Genomic DNA, 19,129 nt, shown 5'->3' with positions numbered 1-19,129 from the left:
ACCCCTGAAATACATTGTTTTTGAATCGATGAAATTTAAGCATGAGGAACTGTTTCATATCCATCGTTAGTTTTCATCAGTGAACATAAATAATTTGTCTTTATCGCATGGGAGGTTTTCTGGAAGGCTGAGGGACTATTTAGAAGTCTTAGGGTTAGAAACTGAGTTTTGGCTCAACTCTTGCGTCAAGGTTATGGCCGAAGCTCCCTTCTCCTCCCTCCCTGGTGGCTAAAACGGCAAAATCCAAATCAACCACAACAGCGGGAGGTCTGTCAGCCATTACGGGAGAATGATGACAGGTGAATTCTTCAGATTTCATGGTCACTGGAAGATGATGAAGGAAAAGAACAGTCACAATGAGGAAGAAAGTTGCATGTCATTGGATCTGTTTTGTAGAATTGTCTACTAATCTTTTCCTTTATAATATTTTTCAAGTTACAAACTTAGTATGCATATGTGTTTATAATACACACACACACACACACACACACACACACACACACACATATATATATATATATATATATATATATATATATATATATATATATATATATATATATATATATATATATATATATATATATATATACTAGCTGCCCGGAAATACTCTGAATGACATTCGGTAAACTATCTCTCTCTCTCTCCTTCTTTCTCCTCCCTAACACCCCTCTCTTCTCTCTCTTCTTCTCCTGTCACACTCTTTCTCACTTTTCTCTTAACACACCACAAACTATTATAGAATTCAGCAACCTAAAGCTTTGTACTCACGATCAAGTTGACCTGTCATTTCTTCTGTCAGTTCATCGAAACTGCCGTTAAAACATATATGTAGACAACGGTTTGTGGGCACGGACAGTCCACTCACTAGAACGGGTGAACTGATGGTATTACCTAAATATCTTCTGACCAACTGATAGGTAATTGCACGTGTGGACAGGTTTTCACCAATTTCGTGACAGTTTGCCGCTGTATCTCGGAAGCATCTCAGACACTCTGATCAGAATATGAATAAATTATGCATAGGCATTATTCATTTCACTGTTAGACCCTTCAACGCTATTTGTAGGCCATTATAAGTCCAAATCATAAAATAAAAATCTAAAACAATATTACCATGTGATACAGACAATTAGGTATAGGCCTAGGCTAATCATGTGTTACTATGTGTTACTCCACTGTCAAATTCATAAAAAACTGAACCAACCCCTCAGTTGTAATTTAAACTCACTCATTAATATTGTATGAGAATAGATGTCTTTTTTTAACGAGAAGTATTTAATCTATACTCTGTTACGCCTTTTTACTTCTTTCCTATTATCAAGTGAATTGCTCTGAGAGTTAGCCTTCCACCCCATCATCATATTATGAAAAAAGTGGCAAAACACTTTCCTATATGGCAAACTTCAACTTGTGATATGTATTTTTTATATTGGTTTTAGGGACTTTTTAGCATAACATAATAGATTACAATTCTTTCTCTTTACAATGGCATCAAATTCCTTAACGTAGAATTGTGTATAAAGTTACACGTACAGCATCTATAAACTTGGTCAATTTGTACAATAACATAATCATGAATCAGACAAAATCTTAACCCTCTTGGACGAATGTTAGTCAGTCTGTTATTTATTGTTCTGAATAAATACGTGTTGATAAAACCTAGAAATGAATATATATCATTCTAATACATAACCATAAACAATTTTATTTTCCTAAATGATGCGAATACTATTCCTTACTGTGTATGATTACATCAGCAAAAGGTATGAATTGACGTGTTGTGTAAGCCGTGAGCACTTTGAGTTACTTGAAGTGCAGTAGTTGCCATTTCTTAATTTAATCCTTATTTGCATCTAATACATTTACCCTCCAAGTGCCTTTCAGAGAAGTTTTCCAAATGTAATGATCTACATTCCTGTAAAGTTTTAATCTAGAATTTTCAGCCATTATCTTCCGAGTAATCAGTACCAAGCAACGTGAAAAGAAACATATCTTCCGTATGCATTGAAGTGTTTTATCAATTTGCATGATAATTATTTACAACCACTGGAGTGTCCAAGGTGATAATTCAATTATTCCAGCACATCTAACAGTGTGTTGTTCTTCTACATGATGTTGGTGATCATGTAATAAATGATGTAGGATCGTGTGTTCGCATGATGAAATAGTTTCCAGATGTCGCGTGTGTATAAATAACAGTTATTTTTCTGTATATATTCCTTTTATGGTTGCTTGCTCTTGCAAAGAAGTGGTTATTAGAGTTATGGAGTCATTTGAGGAATAATGATATATCATCTCAACTTCTATACTATATGTACCAAAAGTTGCTGACTAATGTTTTTTTTTGTTCATATGCAGACGTTGCTTTACACTTTTTTGCATCGTAAATTGTTGTTGTTCTCTCAAGGTAATAATTTAGTAAAAAACCTCACAGATAGAGATAGATTTCGCTCCAAAGTGTTTGAGTGATGCCTAGAGAGAGAGAGAGAGAGAGAGAGAGAGAGTTTGGTGGTTTCTACTGGCTGAAATCATTGCGTTAGGCCACTACTATGCGTGCGTGGACTCGGCTTCGCTTACTAAGGAAAGAAATGATCGATTTAGGTTTTCAGCGCAGATTTTATCGAGGCAGTAAACAATTATATTAATTATTATCATAAATTATGATCAAAATACACATAAATTCTGATCAAAAATTGATGTTATAGGGGATTTATTGTTGTAGGTTAATCATACTTCTGGCAGTGCCAGAAGAAAAGGTGAAGCGTCAGGTGAAAAATGAGAATAAACCAAGAAAACTGAAGGAAATGGTGACGTAAAAACGAATATTTCATTTGTTTTGTCTGTGTTTTTATGTCTGTCACGGGGTAGGGGTTTGATTTTGAGTCGAAAACCTTTCTGGGGTGACATAGAGGCCATGTGCAAAATTTTGTCTGGGTCTGTCAGGCAGTTTGGATTTCTGTAGTGGACAAACAAATAATATACAAACATTCACTTTTATATATATATATATATATATATATATATATATATATATATATATACAGTATATATATATATATATATATATATATATATACAGTATATATATATCAATATATATATATATATTATATATATATATGTATAATATATATATATGTGTGTGTGTATGTATAATTTCTATTGAACTCAATGGCATTTTTTGCAGATACTATCCTCTTATCAAGATTTTGAATCAGTCTATACTAATTCTTTTTCTCTTCTGGCAAGGTTCTCAGGAATAAGGAAAAATAATTCAGGTCTCTTTCCATTTACTTTTTCTTTTTCTAGTCGACGAACCATCTCCACCTCTCTCAGCGGCTTCATCAGGACTGGATTATAAATCACCATACACGGTTTTATAATACAGTCCTGATGAAGCTGCCGCGAGAGGTGGGGAAACGGTCCTTCTACTAGAAAAAGAACAAGTAAATGGAAAGAATCCCCTATGATGTTTCCTTATTCCTGAGAAGCTTGCCAGAAGAGAAAAATAAGAAGTGTAGACTGATTCAAAGTCTAGATAAGAAGATTGTACCTGCAACCAATGCCATTGACTTTAATAAAAATTGCATGAGAGAGAAAATATGCTCAAATAGTAAATATATATAATTCTAAAATCTGGCTCATAAGGGAGAACCAATATTCAGAAGACGTCTCATTCCTTCAGTAAATTATCCAAGTGGTCGTTATGCTTAGGACTGACATAACAAGAAATTACATTTTGCCTTCTTAGTACCCTAGTTCAAATGTCTCGTCTGAAGCTGGTATTCCAGTAGCGATAATGCTGGTAATTAATGTATGTATATCATGTACATATGTATATTGTATTTTATTTGTCATCAGTACTAAATATTTATTCTCATGCAGTATGCATTTGATGCTTTCACTTTTTGTATTTCAGTATTCTTGATTCCGTAGAAATCTGTGTCATTTCAGTGAATATGTCAAAATATTATTCTGCTTGAAACTCAATTAAAATATGAAGTTGCGTATTTAGGTGATATTCAACACTAATTTTACATTCATTGGGTTCAAATATAAAAAGACTATGTATTCAGCATTACTTTGGATAAACTGATGTCATTAGGGCAGAATCAAATTTCGCCACCAATTGATTTCAGTTCAGAAGTGATGCCAGAAGTACGGTTATTATTATTATGTGCCTGAGTGCGTCCTACGTCTTACATGTGGTGTTAATTAATTAATTAATTGTGGAATCCGAACCACATTATAACGAGAAACGAATTTCTATCACCAGAAATAAATTCCTCTAATTCTTCATTGGCCGGTCGGAGAATGGAACGCTGGCCCAGCAGAGTGCTAGCCGAGAACGATACCAACCCGTCCAATGGTGAACTCTTACTCTTGTTCTAGATGAGATTTCATCTCTGAGAGAGAGAGAGAGAGAGAGAGAGAGAGAGAGAGAGAGAGAGAGAGAGAGCACGATTACAGGTTATTCACTTGACTGACTAATAAATAAAAATGGCACACTTTTTTTGTAGAACAAAAAAGTTAAGGAAGATGGCTAAATGGTGGGCGGGATGTCTAGATTCAACTGTCAGTAAGGTGGTGGAAAGCAGGACTGAATACCAAGAAGAATGTCAGGTCGCGTTGTATGACCTCAGTCATTTATGCGCACCACGTCTATAGAATCAAGTGTATACATTACTTCTCTCTCTCTCTCTCTCTCTCTCTCTCTCTCTCTCTCTCTCTCTCTCTCTCTCTCTCTCTCTCAGTTTAACATGCATATGTTTATGCTTGGACCTGAATCCATTTTACCTCCTAATCCTGGCCCTGTGTCCTGTGTGTCCCCATAATTGGATGACCTCATTTTGCTCAAGATGGAAGTTTCTTATCAACTTTAAAAGGGAGAAGGGTTCATGGTTTAAAGTCTATAATATATGTGCATGTCATGAATAAATACAGTTACATATAGACACAGACGCGACAAGATTTGAACTTAGGATGAAGCTACAAGGTACAGGGATGAGTGTAATAAAACTGGCTACAGAAATAAATGGCGCGACAAAAACAAAAACAAAAATAGACTACTGGTAGAGGTCAGGTAACAAGTTAAAAAAGAATTTTCTCTGGCTACTTGCAAAGAATTTAAACTGCAATCAGGATTTTACATCATAAATATAGGTTATGAACTCAAGTGTCGAATGCGTAATTATTACACACGAATTATTTTGATTATGGGACTGAATGTGACTAGGCCAAAGTTCTTTTAGAATGTTACTGTATATAATAAAACTGTTACTGTATCTGTTTTCCTGAAGTATCATGAAAATTCAAATTTGGCACCTTTGCTGCCAAGAGCTTTAAATGTTTCTGTATAACCACCTGTTAGGCTTGTTCGTATATTTTATATCATTTGATTTTTAACTTGTTACATTAGTTTTTATAGTCTTTGCTGACTTTTGCCTCTACTTCTTGTGATTCTTTATGTTCTTTGCAACCCTCTTTCATTTCAACTCAACTTCGTACCTAGTAAACGTTAAAGTAACACGAAAGCTTTTGGTACCTCTTGAGATATCGTGCTGTGAGATACACACACACACACACACACACACACACACACACACACACACACACACACACACACAGGCGCAGATAAAAACATTATTTCGTTAACCAGTGGTAAAATTAATTCCGCACACCTTTAAGAGGGGGCATTCTTTCCTTGAGGTACAAAGGTTGATCGCGTTTCCGCAGGCCCCACGTAACTCTTAAAAGATACTAGACCCAAAATTCTTCGCTTTTCATCACATTACCGAAATGAACTGGAAAACTCTGCCAGATGTTTTCCAGGTGCTAACTTGAAGCATTTTGGAAAATGTTTTCTTGCCTTCGATTCGAATCTGCAGTAACTGTCCACTCGTACAAGGCGTAAGTGCAGAAGGGGGAAAAAAAAGGTCCGCTGGATTTTGTTGGTGGAACTCGCTTAATTAACGGCCAAAACTTCATTTGTGATTATATGCTCATATATATAATATATATATATATATATATATATATATACATATACTGTATACATATATACATATATATATATATATATATATATATATATATATATATATATATATATATATATATATATATATGTGTGTGTGTGTGTGTGTGTGTATAGAAATATAGATATTCTTACAGCAATTATGATTCTCAGCGATATCCCCATCTGATGGATGAATTCTCAGTACATGTTCTCTTCTTACTAGAGCAAATTTCAAATGTGTCTTTACCTATAAAGATCTCAAACACTCAGCACTTGAGAAATTACAATACTTGAAAACTAACAACTTCACAAACAAATATATTCCGTTAAGTTACATGGTATCTGGACATCCTTCGAGAATGTAGTATCAATTAAGAAATAAGGGTTCCCATTAGACTTCATGACAGCTGCATTAGCATGTGCTCCTAAAGTTCGAATATATAGGTTCTCTCCTTCATGATATTGCCTTGCCATATTTCTCCTCAGGAAAGGGGTTTCAGAACGATAAGCAATCAATCAGCTCACCCTTCTCTCTCTCTCTCTCTCTCTCTCTCTCTCTCTCTCTCTCTCTCTCTCTCTCTCTCTCCCTTGCAGAAAACGCTGCCAGTTCGTTCCAGTTTGGTTGAAGGCCTCAGAAGATATCATTTACAACTTCTTTACACTGGCTGATGTGTTGTGACGTCATGGATTGGGTTTCTCAGGGACTCCTCCTCCTACTCCTCCCCTCCCTCCTCCTCCTCCTCCTCCTCTTCCTCCTCCTCTTCATTCGTCTTTGCAGGAACTGCGGTTCTTTGTCTTGTTCATTTGCTTAGTCTTCTATTGCTTACTCCGTTGTTGCGATTGTGTGGTTATAACAAGATCATCAATAAAGGTGGTGGTATATTTCACAACGCTAGTGTCAGTGGTGAGAGAGTATTATTATTATTATTATTATTATTATTTATTATTATTATTATTATTATTATTATTATTATTATTATTAATGACAATGAAAATATGCAATTGCCTATTCTTGAAAATGCGTCAAGAATGACAAAAGTTCTCTCTAGAGTTACTCCGACTCTTATTGTCAGCCTAGGCTGATAATGGGAGATGAGGAAGCTTTGACAAGCTCTCTGCATAGTTATCGATACTGAATTTTCTAACAGAATAAATTTGGCTTCGTATGTACATTCTTAAAAGTATGAGACGTTATAGCTAAAAGTGCTGTAGTTACTCCGGTTCGTGCCTCGAAATATTTCTGACACGCTTATAAGGTGTTTCCATAAGTGTACGAGTCTAGGCCCGCCATCTTTCGTTGCAGTTTTGTACGAGCTGATTTTTTGTCCCCGGATAAAAACGTATTCACTGAAATTAAATCGATGTATATTAGAATTACAAATAAATAAATGGTTTACCTAATCATTAAGCATTTATTCACCGTGTTTATACATATACATACTGCGTAGTATGTTGCAGTTCAGAGAACTATTTTCATCTGCCGCCTTCCACCTCAGGGCTTCTCTTCTGGGGCGCCTTCTCCCCTATCCTTCCTATTTTCTCTCTCTGCGGTATTTGTAAGGCCTGTTATTACCCGACCCCTCCACAGATGCTTCGTTTAGTTGATCTTTCCCCTTAGTATATTTTACTGTCCCCACCCTTACGCTTTTGTCTTACGCTTTTGTTTGCTGCTTATTCCTCGACGGACATTTTTCTTGCTGGTGGTAACTTTTGTTGTTTTATTTCAAGAATACAGAAATATACATTCTTGTTCCAGAAAAGAGTGATTTGTATGTGTATGTTTATTTCTGTACTGACACATAACAAGTAACTGCTCCCCTTTAGATGGGTTTAATGATTCCGTATGCAAGTAGTAGTACTAATGTTGTGTATGGGTGTTTGGTTACATGTAGGCTTATTTGTACATGTCCAAATATGAACAAACGAAAACTTTTATGAGCACGAGCGTGTTCTCGTATGTATTTGTTCCGTATGTGTGTGTTTTCGGGTAGATTATCCTGCCTTCTCATATTTACAAATCCGAGACGTGTTTGTGCGCTTGTATATTCACATTCACCCTGTGCCTGTGTGCAGGTTAAGACAAGGGTAGCGATGACTCACATAGCGTGGTGAGAAGTCCATCACACTCCTCTCAGTTGGATCGTCAGAGAGGACTGGTGTGACTGAAAAGGATGAAGTTATATATATATATGTGTGTGTGTGTGTGTGTCGTACATACATACATACATATATATGTGTATATGTACCGGGTATATATAGATAGATAGATAGATATTTTGACTGTCACATCTTCAAAAAAAGTTCCCAACCTCTGCGTCGACGGCGATACCATGCACGTTACTATGGCTTGAAATGAAACGATTCCTGAGAGAAATGACGTAGAGAAAAAAGATTTGGGCGTGTTGTTAGACACCTCGTGATTATCCTCTCTCTCTCTCTGTCTCTCTCTCTCTCTCTCTCTCTCTCTCTCTCTCTCTCTCTGTGTGTGTGTGTGTGTGTGTGTGTGTGTGTGTGTGTGTGTGTGTGTGTGCCACGTGTATTGATTAGTGGACCGAGAAATCCTTGGACATGGCCTTATAAACTCTTTATAGTCTATCGACTATATACTGTTTAGAGGCTCAGCGTCTAGACACTTGAGACACATATCACCACATGGAAGCTCGCATTATCCCTCCATTTTCTAACTCGGTGAATTTCGGTGCTTCTCCCTTTGTTGTTCTAACGGATGCATTCTGGAGTCTTTTTAGAAGCTCTGCAGCTTTCGGTTGCAGGTCCTTGCGTCGCCATTGTGTTATTTTCCTTCCCATCGGCATTCTTGACGCAAACGAGCAATGTACAGACTGTACTTTGATTTATTATTGTACGTTTTGTAAAATTTCAAGTACGCACGGCGGAAACACACGCACACTCGTGTGTGTGTGTGTGTTTTGTGTGTGTGTGTGTGTGTTTGTGCGTATAAACTGAAATTTCCTATTTTCAATGAAGCGCATTATGGGAGTTTTGTACATCTCATTTTTGTCAAAGCTGCAATCAGGAGTAAAGCTGATTTTATCTTCGGAGAGCCTGAAATCGACTCCCCGTTAAGAAAAGTTTGAAGACTTTTCCACATTAGTCGCCTCGATGAGTTTCGCAGCAAAATGTTTGGTAACGCCTCAAATCTTCAAACTGATGGAGCGTTAAGCATATAAGTTATGCATTTACACAGTCATTGGATCCTGAGGTTATTAACAATATTTGGAAAATGGTCACGCCATGTTGCTCACTTCTTCTATCTCCATTTGTAGTGTTTTAAAAAGCATGTGTATGGTCATTGTTATTGTATTATTTATTACCATTTACACCTCCATGTTTTTTAATGGTGTCCATTAGGATTGGATACGGGTCCATGTCAATTACATTTGAAGCTTTCATGTGGCTGCACTATATAGAGTTGCCTGTGAGCCCGTCAGTAACATCGTGGAATGAACCATAACAGCGCGAGAAAATATTCTGCGAGTTTTGCTAGAGTGGCGCCAAGGCGTCTAGCTCCGTCCCTGTTGACCTCTCGTTTTATGGGAAAGCATCAAGAGACCTATTTTCTATGAAGCACGCTCTCAGGATTCCGTCACTAAAGAAAACGAACTCAAAACTAACAACAGAAAACGAACACTGCGCAACGTCCATCGATCGATCGCGCTGCTTCCTCGTGGCTGATAATGCAAAACGGAGGTTCCGAATGTTCTTTACCTTTCCAGAGTCCCAAAGCTCAATATTACATCACTGCCTGTTACACCATTGGAGAGTTCAAAGGTCCCTTTTCCCGAAATTCAATGACAAATTCTATGACATGAGCTTGGAGCGTGATTAACCTTATGGTGCTGTGGGTTTTGTGTCTTGCGCGATGTCATTGTTGGCGGTTTGTGCGTTTGTCGGTATGTTGTGTGACTGAGTGGTGTTGGTGGTGCCAATGCCAAGGTCTTCGTCAGAAGGTGGCGGTGGTGGCACCCACACACACGCACATACACATGCACTCCAGCTGACCTGCTGTCCAACTGTACGAATGCAAGCACTCTTCTCCGTTGAGGACTTGAGTTGTTTTACCGTGTCTTTTATTGCGTCGTAGGACGACCACCCGATAGCGATACGAGAACTTGGAGAAGGAGAGGGCTGCCAGGCGGTCTTGTGGTAGATAAATAGTGTAAGAAACCTTTCCGCCGTGAGTGTCCTTGACAGTGAAAAATAACATAACTGGAAAGGACGTTCTCTTCTGGAGTCATTCGCCGGGTGCTGAATTATTCAGCTTGGAAGTGTCTTATCGAGTGGTGATGTCACCGTCTGGAGTTGAGAATGAATGAAATGCTACGATTATTTTTTCTCGCTCGCTTTCAGCGGTCCCGGCACTAAATGTGAATTATGTTGTTCAATTTTATCCTAATGTCCACAGTGAATGTTTTTGGAAAAATATGAAATAGATTTGTGTGGGTGGATGGAACTGTTGATCACAGCCTGAGCTTTCTGGAAAAAAGAAATGGCAATGTCAGGTTGGCTTCACGGCGATTAATTATTGCCAAAGGGAGAGACGCACGTGTTTAATCACCGAAGGGATTTGGAACAGCCTCAGCACTGGCGCACCATCGGCCTCCCACAAACACAACTTTTTTGTAAATTGGCAGAGGCCAAAACAGTGTTTCGTGTTCATTGTAGGATGTACAATTCAGTAAAGCCCATCTTGAATGGTGTATGCTATTCCTTTTGGTTGCTAAGAGTTGACATATTTTGCAGCTTTCATATCAGCTGGATGCAAAGTTTCTCATCATAAAAAATTACTCTTGATATACTTTTGTGTGTTTTCGATTTTGCAGATTTTTGTAGATTTTCAAGTGAATCGTGCACACTTTCACACATGCTTTTAGCCACCAGATTTCTCTTCTCATGACATGCAAATCGTTTTTTAGGTAACGAGTGTAAAAATGAATCTGTGAACGAAAACGGGTGTACCTCAATGAAGTGACTGTTTGCGAGATTTTTGCATTTTACTGTATGTTGTCAGCATGAACCAACGCTCAAATGGCAAAGGATGAATATGTACGAATGTTCATTTCATTCGCTGTGAAAATTTTCAGTCCGTTGTGTTAGAATTTCCTCTTAACGCATTATGCAATGGTTAGGTCTTAAAGCGATAGATCAAGAAAGTTGGTCGAATTCCTGACATTTTTAACACCGGGTCTCCTGCAAAAACGCCATCACTCTCCTGTGCTCAGCCACCTACGTCCTCCCCCGCCCCCGCCTCTCCCCCTCCCACTTTCACTTTCTACGTTGTAACCAGCTGTTTCTGATGTTCTCGTGCGATCAGCGTTTTTTTTTTCCACCGATTCTTTTACCATTTTCATTTTTCATTTTCATTATTAATCTGAGTTGAATTTGGTTATCGTTACTGAAGTATTGTTAGAACTGGTGTAGTGTATTTTTCAGTTAGATAGGAGTGGAATGATGTGTCATTATATCCAACATGAAGGGTGAAACGTCTGAATTATTTCCATTCAAAAGTTCACTTGTGATCTCCTGAATGAACACCTTTCACGGTGCAATTCTCTTCGTGTTTTCCTGATTTTGCTCATTCAGCGCCACTAAGTGATAACATTTTTCTACTTTTCTCATTTCTCTCTCTCTCTCTCTCTCTCTCTCTCTCTCTCTCTCTCTCTCTCTCTCTCTCTCTCTCTCTCTCTCTCTCACAGTCTGTTTAGCTCTGCTTTCTTTTGTTTATAAAAAATCTCTCGGTTAAATCCTTTGACATTTTTATAAAATGGAAGTGAACCGGGCAGTGTTGTATGTTGGAGTACAGGGTCTTGATATGATTTTGAAGTAATGCTGTACTGTCGTTGCCATAACATTTGAAACGTTAGAATCGCGAGGCTTGGTGGTAGCAGTGATGGCCATATTCTCTTGAATGTCAGATTTCGGTGTCATTACTGATTTCAGAGTCTAACAATATTCACTGAACCTTCGAATTCCTGTCTGTCCTTCCTCTCGACGGAATGGGGTATGTGGATTGTTCAGAACTTTATATCATAATATGTGATGTCATGAAGATTTGTAGAGGGAGTGAGGAAAAAAAAAAAGGTACCCAAAACCAACCGAAATGTCTTGAAGTGGTTGGGAGTTTGTGTGGTCTTTAAATCCCTCGTTTACTTCCTTCCTGCTCTCTTCTCTCTTTCCATCATCACCACCACCATCATCGTCATCTTACGTCCTCCCTTCCGTCCAACCCCACCCCCGCCGCCCCGGCCGGGTGTAACCTCCGGGTCGTCCAGCCTATAAGATGACTCATAGTTGCGTTTCCCTTGGTCTTTTTATTTTATACTTCATTAGCTTTCCCTTGTTTGTGTCCTTTATCACCCATGTGCAATATCGTCACATGATCAAATATTGCAACATAACTACGCGCTTGCAGTTTATAAGTTGTAATGAAATTCTATCACGCTTGTGACCACATACCCTTTCCCCTTAAATATATTGATTTCAGCCACAGCGGGTGTATAGACACTCTCTCTCTCTCTCTCTCTCTCTCTCTCTCTCTCTCTCTCTCTCTCTCTCTCTCTCTCTCTCTCTCTCTCTCGATGAGTCACAACTGGTGACGACATTACACCATTTTCTCTTGTTTTTTGTTGTGATATTTTGTGCTTTCATTCGTTGTGTTAGACGTAGGCCTGAGTGATTCTTATTCTGAAGGTCTTCACGCGTTCATGATTACGATATTCGTTCCTTAGGATTTGCAAAAACTCAAATTTTATCTGATTTTGTGTCCACATAAGCCTTCAAAGATATATTCCTCAAGCGCTTTACTACAAATGATAGATAAGATGCGGATGGAGTAAGTCTAACGAATGAATTTCATAGCCTTTTCTCGCATTTTGAATCATCTTTTTCCTATAATTCTTTGAAAATGTTTCGTCTACTGGAATGCTGTTCTTTGGTGTAGTCTGGCCCTTGTGTTAACGAAACCTAGAAGTGCTCGGCAGAAATAATGATGTTTATTGGGAATTATGATGAATAATTTATGCAAGTATGACGTTAGCTGCTCGCATTTATAAACCAGTTTCACCACTAATGGCTTCCTAGACAGGTAGATGAGTAGACAGATTCAAAACCTTACACTCTGAACTTTTGTTGTAATAATGCATTACATGAGCAGGAGTAAGTGAAACTAGGCGGTCATGAACCGCAGACTTTTCCTCGGCCCCCACTCTCCGATCACTTGACGCATTGCGCGCTTTTTATGGCTTTTGAACCTTAGTATTTGGTTAATGAAAGCATGCATTAAAAATAACGAAGCATCGTTGCTGTGGATCGCCCATAAACAAACAAGAAAAAGTGCTTTTCTTTCTAAATTCTTTGTCGTAAAATTCGGTACGAATTCTCTCCAAAGATCGTAAATCCTGGGTAATGAAATGGCATCATTGGAGTTGCTTTTAAACGCACTTAAATGTATTATTTATATTCATTTTGTTGTTATAGACATACAGTATTCATTCATTACTATTTATAGCCATGAGGATGATTTTCACCGATTACCACTTTGTTTTTATACTCATGCGCAAATGGAATTTATCTGTCAGTTGCTGGTTAGAGGAATTGGCACTGAAAAGACCCCTTCTTTATTCCTTCCAGACTTTCGGTGTAGAGTTACCTATAACCACGTCACTGAATTCAGTTAAAATTAATTCTCTCTCTCTCTCTCTCTCTCTCTCTCTCTCTCTCTCTCTCTCTCTCTCTCTCTCTCTCTCTCTCTCTCTCGGCTCTTCTCTGAGCCTTAGGAATCTTTTGATCCCTGATCCCTGCCTCCGCGTCCCCCGCGTCATGGGAGGCCCCAGGAGATTCCCTTTAAATATGCATTAGCTGAGGAATAATGAATGTATGATTATATTCACAGGGCTACATTTTATTCCCTTTGGAATGAATATGAATTTACATTACCACAAATGTTCGAGAGTATGCGGTTATGTGGTTGAATATGGTTTGAATTTTGTTTACTTATTAGTTAATGAACGTAGTCCCATACACGTATATAGGTATATAGATAGTAGTATATGTGTGTGTGTTTATGTGTGTGAGCGCTTGTTCTTTTAGCTAAAGATTTTAGTGAAGACTCTCGTAACTGATAGAGAAGCTGAATTTTTGGCATTATATGTGGCATATTTTTTTGAAGCATGAGCTTGCAAAATATCCCACACTGCACATTATTTTAAGGCGGAGGAAGCACATCACACGCTTGCCTCATTTGCCTAATGACTTATACCACCTATGTAGATTCTGAGGGTTTGTTTTGAGTAAGAAAAAAGCGAGTAGGCAATGTTTGGGGAAAACGGTTTCGTAGGCCTTGTGGGTTACCCAAGAAAGGGGCGAGATGGCGGGAGAGGCGGGAGTGACTTGCGCTCGGAACAGCGACTTGCAAAAAAAAAAAGAACCCAATCAATACTCTATTAATTCTGGGCCTTTTATCTTATAGTACGAAGAGGTGGCTGTTGGCTTGCCTTTGCGACCGAGGTCCGAAAGCAAAACGTCGTCAGAGTATGCTGTATACAGATTAGGTTTCTCTGGTGATAAACTCAGGTTATTGTAAACTGAATTTTAGACAGAGAATGACTGTTAGCAGAATTAGGCAAACTTCAGGGAAGCAAGAACCTTTGGCTGTATGGAATTGTTTCAGAAGAGATTTCAAGTTTCTGCGAAATTACCACGTATGTTTTGCCACTGTTGTGCAAAGGAAAGATTTTCGTGCCTTTACATAAAGGTTATGTAACAATGTCATTAAAAAATCAGGAGGTATGAGAAACTTTGAAAACGAATTGCCGCCTGGGATGAAATCCTGTGTAACACAAAAAAGCGGTGGTTCCTCTCTTTCGGAAATGAACTTACCTCGAGAAATTCCCTCCCCCTGCACTTTCCTGTCTGTTAGCGTTCTCTCTCTCTCTCTCTCTCTCTCTCTCTCTCTCTCTCTCTCTCTCTCTCTCTCTCTCTCTCTCTCTCTCTCTCTCTCATGATGAGTAGGAATATCATTTTGCTGCTAAAATTGGTATTTTGGTGAGATGGTATAGTGCATGACTATAATATTTTCACTAAACTTGTATTATTCATTATTGAATTTTAGATTCAAAACTAATCTTTCTAATTCTGCCTTTCTTCATATTATGTCTTTCTGTAATACTTGTATGTTATCAAATAATTCGAGAAGACCATTAACCATTGTATTTTGCCTTTATAGATGCGCAATCATTATCCTTTAACTTAGAAAATTGACTGTTTTCAGCAGGGCTTGTTATGCATAAATTTGCATGTACAAGCACGGAATCTAAAGATTTTCGTTGCGTGCACTCGGTTTTGAGGAATCTGAAGATCAGCCGTTTGAAAGTTCCTAAGAACCAAATCCATTATTTCCTAAGGACAGGCTCTTTCTCCCATTTCTTGCACATTTGACTTGCCTGAGTAAAGAGTGATTATACAACTTAATATTTTTCCTTTGGGTTTTGCAATGGGAAATGAAATGGAAATGCTGAAAATATCGCTTCGGTGGTCAGTGCGGTTTCTTTTCCCAGAAACAATAAATAGTTTTGTGTATTCTGATTAATATTTTGAAAGGTGTTTAATACCATTATAATATAAAACATCAGCCAGACGTTCACGGAAAACAGACTTTTTTTGGATAGTTACAGGAAGCGAGGCAGTTACAGAAAGATAACACGGACTGTGTAGGCTCAACTCTTTTTATGGTTTGTAACGACTCTCTGCTTTCATCCTGAGATGCCTGGAACGCCATCAAAGATCGAAATGAGTTCCGGAGGGTGGTAGTTGTCGACAGCAGGTGAAGCAATGACGGTGATGCGTCCAAAAGTGCTGCAATGATTTCGGGAGCGAGGGGAATGCTTCAAGCTATGATCGTTCGTCTTGCTTTTCTGTTGGTCTTAAACACATTTACTCTTCCTTTTATCATTCTGGTAATTATTGTATTGTACTCATTCGTGAGAGAGCGAGAAGAGGAGAGTCCGTGAGGAAATGAGCGAGGGGAAGACGGATCCGAGATTTGCGTGCTTGCAGGCGCAGTACCGCTTTGCAATGCAAATTTGTTTTCGGCCAGTTCTGTTGCACAGCGGCAACACAGAACATTTTGGGCTCTGATAATTAAATGTAATCATGGTCTACATGGCTCTGCATGAACCTCAGGAGCTTGTAATCATTTTTCTTGGGAGCAAGTGATTGCTTGGAGAGCCTTTGCGGTGCTTGATCCCGACCGACACTTTTGAATTATCAGAGCACACGATCTTGCCTCACTCTTTGAACTCCTTCTGCTGATAATTCTTTGGGATCCCTAATTTCATTCAGAGACGTGCACAGGAGATCCAAATAAAGGCATCTGTAATGACCACTGAACTGCATGTAGAAGGAAAACGTTTGGAAATGCCTTTATTTGGTAAAGAGTACCGAGTTCAAATTTATGCTCGTTATGGATACAAAAATACGCAGATTAGGAAACAAAAACTCAATTACCATGGAAAAAGAAATGCATAGCAAATGCTATGGAGTAATGTGGGAAAAGTTCCGTTTGGGAAAAAAGTTTAAATACATCAGAAAGAACCAAACATTTGAGTTTGTTGATTACATAACCGATAAGGCTAAGGAGAGATGGGCCCTTAAACTGGGGAGGAATGAATGACTTTTTCAGGGTTCTCTGGCATCTCCCTGATCGCGAGATACGATGAAAGGGGCGTTTTTTCTCTAAATAGTGCCTTCATCATCATTTTTTTTTTTTACCTCTCCGCTCACATCAGATCTGAGCCGCTCCACCCGCCTCTCCCCGCCACACCCACCCTGAATTTTCGTCACCTCCTTCTTGACAGGATATTGTCTCGTGTGTTAGATCTCAGAAATATCATTTACTTGAGGTACAGGGAATTATCCATGTTGACATCAGTGAGGTATAACAACTGAACCCCCGGTGTTGAGTTTTATTATCATTGCTCGAAATCTGAATTTTCTTTTGGGACTTTGTCTTAGAATATTGGCAGCAAATATAAAAAAAAATAATCTCATTTGAAAGCAGTAGGACCAGGACTCAGCTACTACAGCGCCCACACACACACACACACACACACACACACACACACACACACACACACACAAGAGAAAAGACACTATCCAGTCCAGCAGAGTCATTGAATGGTTAGATTACTTTCTATATTTCGAGTTAAGTTCTGTTGCAACTACATCACAATTTCATGTGTCTGAAAACCTGATCATTGAATTATTATTTTAAAGGTACAGGTTTCAATATGCCAAAAAACATGTCGATTTTTCCTCAAAGTAACCCTGCATAAAAAATGAGTATGGCGTAACCAAAATGGCTTTAGCAATCTAAAATTTTATCCAGTTATTTTTATTATTATTACGGACTACTATGCAAACCTACAATTGGACAACACACAGGACATTCTAAATTTCATGCTAAATTTGCTTCAATTTCTCTTTCTCTTTTTTTCTCCTTGCCTGTGGATTTACTTTTCTCATGCTCACCTAACCTCAGCAATTGTATGTGGAAATGCAGTTTTCATTTAGGAGAACGAATCATAAATAGAGGTCTTTTGACAGTGCTTGGTTAGAGGCAGTCTAGACCTGCATGAGTGTGGTGGGGAAAGTCCGCGTTTTTGCATACAAGTCATTCTATAGTTAGGAAACAAGTGTGACTTCCTTTCGACAGCTTTCTTACTTTACAGTGTTCTCTATTGAAAGAGAGAGTGAGAGGAATGTCGGTTGTATGACGAAAATAATCTGTATAAACTTGAGAGTGTGTTGCAGATGATCCCTCTAACAGAAGTTCTACCACGCTGGGTGTATAGAAGGTTTCAAGTAACGTACAGCATTCTGAATATTTAAGATCATTGTATTTGTTGGTCTTATAAGGATTGCATCAGATGCATACGTATTTTTAATGATGGTCGTTTACCTGCCATGTGGAAGATATGGTGAAAAGGTCTTTTTTAAAATTAATTCATTTGAATAATTTTCTTTTCCCTGTTCTTGGTAAACTTTCACTGTATCTTAAACGGTGGTTCAAATCGTCACTTGATGTAGAATTTTTACGCTGTGTCGTCTGATTTTTGGTTTATATAATGAGTTTTTATTTTAAGTTCCTAAATATTTCAATTCAGTCATTTACCCGGGGAAAAATGATGAAACGAACTCATATCTTTCCAGTCCCTAAGGAACATTTTCTTTCGTAATCCCCGGTTTTCAGCACTTTTGGTTATCATACATCCTGGAAAATTCATTCTCTCGCCAGACAGACGTATTTTCTGAGGTTTATCTTTCGGCACAAGCTTTTTTCATATATCGTATTCGCATGAACACTTGGAGTTGAGTGCGCATACCAGCTTTGAATTATATTAAATCATTCTCATTAGAAAATGTTTGTCAGTGCAAAACCTTCTTCCCTTGGAAAATAATCATTCATCTTCACGCTTCTCTCTGAAACTGATACTAATCTTCATTTTGCTGAATTCTTGGTGTGCTTCCTTACGTGTTTGTGGTCGTATTGGGCGTTTCTTTATTATGTATGTATGTATGTATGTTTATAGGCAACTTTTGTTTTATTGTTTGGTTGTGCCAACGCACAGTGCAGCCGGTACAATCCCGCAGCCTGCCTCGTTACTTTGGTCCTTTCAGAATTTGCGGCATTGCTGCTCCAGATTACAATGTGAGGTGGATTCATGAGTTCGCACAATTTATCTGCCAGCGAAGGCCACAGCGCTTGTAAAGCCCCTGTTTTGTTTTGAGGTCTATATTTGTCAATGAATTTTATTTGTAGACAATGGGCGATTTTTAATGTAGGTACGAGTTTTCCCTGAAATTATATTTTTGGCAGATTTCAAAAAAAAAATCGTTGATAATTATTATAGCAGTGAACGTTTCTGACTTTAAAAATATGAGGTAATTTCTCTATCATCGTTCATGGAAATGCTAAAGTTGTCTGCCCTCCGCAGCGTAAGAGTTAATTTTCTCAAATTTACTACCGAAAACCAGGAGCGAATCCCGTGCTGGTTCGAGATAAGATTTGCTATTTCTTTCTCTCTCTCTTTT

General features: G+C 38.2%; 1 protein-coding gene across 15 annotated transcripts in view; it reads left to right on the top strand.

Moving 5' to 3' along the window:
* LOC136837505 (DIS3-like exonuclease 2) overlaps window positions 1–19,129 on the top strand; it is a 392,269-nt gene that overhangs the window by 295,656 nt on the left and 77,484 nt on the right. For 2 of the 15 annotated variants that reach the window (XM_067102338.1, XM_067102337.1), the window contains exon 1: window positions 9,950–10,055. The exons of the other annotated variants lie outside the window; for them this stretch is intronic. The gene's annotated coding sequence lies outside the window, so the exon portion shown is untranslated. Of the gene's footprint in view, window positions 1–9,949; window positions 10,056–19,129 lie in introns of those variants that run through there. 15 annotated transcript variants of the gene reach the window in all.

This window comes from Macrobrachium rosenbergii, chromosome 59 (assembly GCF_040412425.1).
Source record: "Macrobrachium rosenbergii isolate ZJJX-2024 chromosome 59, ASM4041242v1, whole genome shotgun sequence".
NCBI classification, from domain to species: domain Eukaryota; kingdom Metazoa; phylum Arthropoda; class Malacostraca; order Decapoda; family Palaemonidae; genus Macrobrachium; species Macrobrachium rosenbergii.
The sequence above is the reverse complement of the archived record's forward strand: the minus strand, read 5'-3'. Positions and strand labels throughout refer to the sequence as shown.